This window comes from Bison bison, unplaced genomic scaffold, assembly GCF_000754665.1.
Source record: "Bison bison bison isolate TAMUID 2011002044 unplaced genomic scaffold, Bison_UMD1.0 scf7180017864062, whole genome shotgun sequence".
Lineage (NCBI taxonomy): Eukaryota > Metazoa > Chordata > Mammalia > Artiodactyla > Bovidae > Bison > Bison bison.
In genome coordinates this window covers 168,199-174,172 of record NW_011494634.1, presented here as the reverse complement: position 1 = coordinate 174,172, position 5,974 = coordinate 168,199, and the positions used below count along the sequence as shown (strand labels likewise).

The 5,974-nt window shown below is 36.8% G+C and overlaps 1 pseudogene; it reads right to left on the bottom strand.

Annotated features, from left to right (window-relative positions):
* Nucleotides 1-1,454: 1,454 nt before the first annotated feature.
* LOC104985878 lies at nt 1,455-2,383 on the bottom strand (annotated as a pseudogene).
* Between the last annotated feature and the right edge of the window lie 3,591 nt (nt 2,384-5,974).

Below are 5,974 nucleotides of genomic sequence, written 5' to 3'. Positions count from 1 at the left end.
TATACTGTCACCCTGTTTATTTAACTTATATGCAGAGTACATCATGAGAAACGCTGGACTGGAAGAAGCACAAGGTGGAATCAAGATTGCCAGGAGAAATATCAGTAACCTCAGATATGCAGATGACACCACCCTTATGGCAGAAAGTGAAGAGGAACTCAAAAGCCTCTTGATGAAAATGAAAATGGAGAGTGAAAAAGTTGGCTTAAGCTCAACATTCATAAAACGAAGATCATGGCATCTGGTTCCATCACTTCATGGCAAATAGATGGAGAAACAGCAGAAACAGTGTCAGACTTTATTTTTTGGGGGGCTCCAAAATCACTGCAGATCATGAGTGCAGTCACGAAATTAAAAGACGCTTACTCTTTGGAAGGAAAGTTTTGACCAACCTAGATTTCATATTCAAAAGCAGAAACATTACTTTGCCAACAAAAGTCCACCTAGTCAAGGCCATGGTTTTTCCTGTGGTCATGTATGGATGTGAGAGTTGGACTGTGAAGAAGGCTGAGCACCAAAGAATTGATGCTTTTGAACTGTGGTGTTGGAAAAGACTCTTGAGAGTCCCTTGGACTGCAAGGAGATCCAACCAGTCCATTCTGAAGGAGATCAGCCCTGGGATTTCTTTGGAAGGAATGATGCTAAAGCTGAAACTCCAGTACTTTGGCCACCTCATGCGAAGAGTTGACTCATTGGAAAAGACTCTGATGCTTGGAGGGATTGGGGGCAGGAGGAGAAGGGGATGACAGAGGATGAGATGGCTGGATGGCATCACTGACTCGATGGACGTGAGTCTGAGTGAAGTCCGGGAGTTGGTGATGGACAGGGAGGCTTGGTGTGCTGCGATTCATGGGGTCGCAAAGAGTCGGACAGGACTGAGCGACTGAACTGAACTGAACTGAACGTGTATGCTACATTAAATGTAATTAAGTTAAACAATATTTTGTAGACTTGATTAATTAAAAATCAAAGATAAAAGATTGAAAAATTAGTGCAATTTGTTTTATATATTAAGAGGAAAAGGAAATGAGGTGAGGGGAAAGTCTATTGAAAAATATAAAGAAAACTAACTTCACAGAACAAAGAGTTTTGTTAATGAGGCATGGAGGAAGTTAAGATGACTATAATAGAAATTAAAGGGGAAAATTGAGGGTAACTATGGATAGGGAGGGCTTCCCTTGTGGCTCAGCTGGTAAAGAATCTGCTTGCAATGCAGGAGACCTGAGTTCAATCCCTGGGCTGGGAAGATGCCCTGGAGAAGGGAAAGGCTACTCACTCCAGTATTCTGGTCTAGAGAATTCCATGGAGTCACAGAGTCAGACAGGATTGAAGGACTTTCACTTTCACTTCAGGGATAGGGAAGCTACTATTGAAAACACTGTTATTATTGAGACACTTGTTGCTTTTCTTTATGTATAATGCAGTATACATAACTTCACTTCTTTGAGAAATATTCACTTCTTTGAGAAAGAAAGAATCCTGTGTATCATATTCACAAAGGTGTTTTTCACTTGTTAGTTCTGTAAAGTGTAGATAAAAAGGCTCAAAAGTGGTGCAACAGAGATATTGAGCACTGCAATTCCCTTGGAAAAAGATACTCTTTGCTTGATTGATGGTTTAGCATACATGAAGATGCAGCTGCCATAGTATAGAGCTATCACAACCATGTGAGAAGAACATGTTGAAAAAGCTTTTTTCCTCTGATTAGTGGGAGGGATTTTTAGAATTGTTTTTGTGATATAGGTATATGATATCATCAATGTGACCACAAGTGTCACCAAAGCTGAGATGTATCCCATCATCTCAAAGATCTCTGTGTCTGAGCAGAAGATCTGCAGGAAGGGAGTTGTGTCACATTAGAGATGGTCAACAGTGTTGGAAGCACAGAAATCAAGATTTAGGCCTAAGAAGAGTGGTGGAAAGATGACAAAGAATCTGGCAAGCCAGCTACAGAAGACAAATTGAATGCAGATTTTATTGTTCATGATGGTTGTGTAATGCAGGTGCTTACAGATGGCACATAGTGGTCATAGGACATAGCTGCCAGCAAGTAAAACTCAGATGCTCCAATAAGGAAAGCAAAGAACACTTGAGCTGCACAGCCATTATAGTAAATGGTTTTGTCCCCACTTGCCATGGTAGCCAGCAATGTAGGGATGCATGTAGTAGTATAGGGGACTTCTAAGAAAGAAAAATTCTGGAGGAATAAATACATTGGGGTCTTGATGTGAGGATCCACCAGGGTAAGTGTGATGATGATCAAATTGCCAGTGATACTTGGTAAGTAAGTGAGAAGTAAAAAGATGAACAATACAATTTTCAATCGTGGGTCATCAGTCAAACCTGCTAGAATAAACACTGGCACTCGTGTATGGTTTCCCATTGTTGTCCTGTACTTTTCCAGGTCTTCATAGTATAAAAGAAAGAAAGAAAATCATGATCCCAATGGAAAAGTAACAGTGATAATTAGTGTTTAAGGTAAAGTTAAGCGAAATGATGTTTCAGCTAGAAGAACACTATGCTCATTTTTGTTTTAAAGATGGTTGCATCAGGAAGAAAAACAGTTTGCATTTCCAGAGTACCTGGACAGAGAATTCAATCTTTAATTTGCAGTTCTGCTAAAAATAATCTATACAATAATTGTAATTGTTGATTTTTATGTGAAAAAATTAGAGGGATATTAGACTTTAAATCCATGGAAAAACATTTCTCTCTTGATAATCTACCAGAGTATTGATGACTTTCTTTTCTTGTTCAATTAAAGAAATATGCATACTAGAACCAAAATTTAATTTCTAGGAAAAGTATATCACCTCCTTCTCAAACTCTTCCAAAAGATTGAAAAGGAAAGAAGACTCCCAGAGTCATACTATAAAGCCACCATCACCCTGATACCAAAATCAAACAAAAACACTACCAAAAAGAAATATCTTTGATGAATATAGATGCAAAAATTCTCAACAAAATATTATCAAAATGAATCCAACAACACATAAAAAGGAGTTGAGTTCATCCCTAGGTATCAAGGATGGCTCAACATATACAAATCAATCAATGTGATACATCATGTTAACAAAAGAAATAATAAAAACCACATGATCATTTTAGTAAATGCAGAGGAAACATTTGATAAAATTCAATGCCCATTTGTGATAGAAACTTGTACCAAAGTGAGTATTGAGGGTACATATCTCAACATAATAAATGCTATTTATGACAAACCTACAGCCAATACACTATAATATTGAATAGTGAAAATTTGAAAGCCTTCCTGTTAAAATTTGGAAGAAAACAAGGATGCCTACTCTCATCACTTCTATTCATTGTAGTATTGGAAGCCCAGCCAGAACACTCAGACAAGAAAAAGAAGTAACAATTATCCAAATTTGAAGGGATTGGGTAAAACTGTCATTAGATGCAGATGACATGATACTGTATACAGAAAACCCTAAACTATTAGAACTGAAGGACTTCCCTGGTAGTTCAGCAGGTAAAGAATCCGCCTGCAGTGCAGGAGACCCCATTTCTATTCCTGGGTTGGGAAGGTCCCCTGAGAAGTGGTAAGCTTTCCACTTCAGTACTCTTGGGCTTCCCTGGTGGCCCACATGGTAAAGAATCCACCTGCAATGAGGGAGACCTGGGTTTGTTCCCTGGGTTGGGAAGAGCCCTTGTAGAAGGGAATGATGATCCACTCCATTATTCTTGCCTGGAGAATCCCCGTGAACAGACGGGCTACAGTCCATGGAGTTGCAAAGAGTCAGACATGACTGAGCAACTAAGCCCTGCACAGCATCACAGAAACTATTAGAACTGAAAAACTATTAGAACTAAAAAATGAATTCAGCAAGGTAGCAGGATACAAGATTAACATACAGAAATCAGTTGCATTTCTTTATGCCGACAGTGAAATATCAGAGAGTGTAAAAATCAATCCTTTTTAAGAAAAAGGGAGGAGGGAGGAGGGTTCAGGATGGGGAACACATGTATACCTCAGTCGGATTCATGTTGATATATGGCAAAACCAATACAATATTGTAAAGTTAAAAAATAAAATGAAAAAAATAAATAAATAAAATACATGTAAATAAAAAAATAAATAAAATGACAATTAAAAAGAAAGTGAAGATACTCAGTCATGTCCAACTTTGGCATCAGGTGGCCAAAGACCTTATAGGCTTTTGTACAGCAAAGGAGAACTCAAACAAAATGAAAAGACAACCTATTGACTGGGAGGAAATATCTGCAAATGGTGTGACTTACAAATACTTAATTACCAAAATATACAAATAGCTCATACAACTAAACAACAATAAAAAGTAACCCAATTGAAAAATAGGCAGAAGTCCTTAATAGACATGTCTGCAAGGTAGTTATACAGAGGGCCAACAGACATGAAAAGATGCTCAATATCACTAATCACCAGAGAAATGCAAATTAAAACTATAATGAGGTACCATCTCACACAGGTCTGAGTGGCCTTCATTGAAATATCCACAAATAACAAATGCTGGAGAGGATGTGGAGAAAATGGAACCCTTCTACACTGTTAGTGGGGATGTAAATTGGTACAGCCCATATGGAAAACAGTATGAATATTCCTCAGAAAACTAACATTGCCATATAATCTGGCAATCTCACTCCTGAGCATATAGATTAGCTGGGGAAAATGAAAATTCTAATTAGGGAAGATACATGCACCCTAATGTTCATAGTAGCACTGTTTGCAATAGTCAAGACATGGAAATAACCCAGGTGACAATCAACAGATGAATGGATAAAGAAGATGTAATATATATATATACACACACACATATATATAATGGAATAGTACTCAGTCATAAAAAAGAAGGAAATATTGTCATTTGCAGCAACATGATGGACCTAGAGATGATCATACTTAAATGAAATGTCAGAAATAGAAAGACAAATACCATATGGTGTCACTTATATGTGGAGTCTAAAATATGTTACTAATGAACTTATTTCCAACAGACATAGAGAACAGATTTGGGGTTGCCAAGAGTGAGAGGAAGTGAGGGTGGGATGAATCAGAAATTTGAGATTAGCAGATGCAAACTAATATACAACATACAATAAACAAGATCCTACTGTATTACACAGAGAACTGTTTTCAATATCTTGTGATAAACTATAATGGGAAATAAAAAGAATGTATATATATATTAAAATATACGTTAAATTATATATATTTTATACATTCAGTTATATAACTGAATCAGTTTGCAGTACAGTGAAAATTAACATGTAACTCAACTATACTTCAATAAAATAAAATTTAAAACTAGACCTACCATAATGATCCTCAAGTCCCACTTCTGGACATATATCTGGAGAAAAATCTAATTCAAAAAGATACATGATGAACTTCAGTATTCATCACAGTGCTACTTATAATAGCCAAGACGTGGTTGTTCAGGCTTTGACAGCTAGAAAATTGGAAATCAGTATTAAGTTAGAAAACCTGTATTTTCCAAAGTTTTTCTCTTAAAAGTACAACATCTTATACAAGTAATTATAGGACAAATTATAGTGTATTTCTTTTACAAAATAAAAGATTAATGGCATCTCTAAAAACAATTTCCTGTCTCAATATGTTCACCATCAAACACATAAAATGATTAAGGTTTGTTGATGGTCACTAGATTAAGGCTTTTCTGTATTGAGGATGTCAAAGTTATTATTTCCAACCTCTAAAACACACATTATTATTTAAAAAGCATGTCTATAGATAAAAATAACATAAAAAGACAAATAAAAGCTATTTCCAATAGTAGCTAAAGGAGTTTGTGGGAAGAGTCTATAATAAAAAATATGACATGCTGCCAAAATCATGTTAATAATGTAGATTCTGCTGCTAAGTTGCTTCAGTCGTGTCCGACTCTGTGCGACCCCATAGACGGCAGCCCAACAGGCTCCCCCGTCCCTGGGATTCTCCAGGCAAGAACACTGGAGT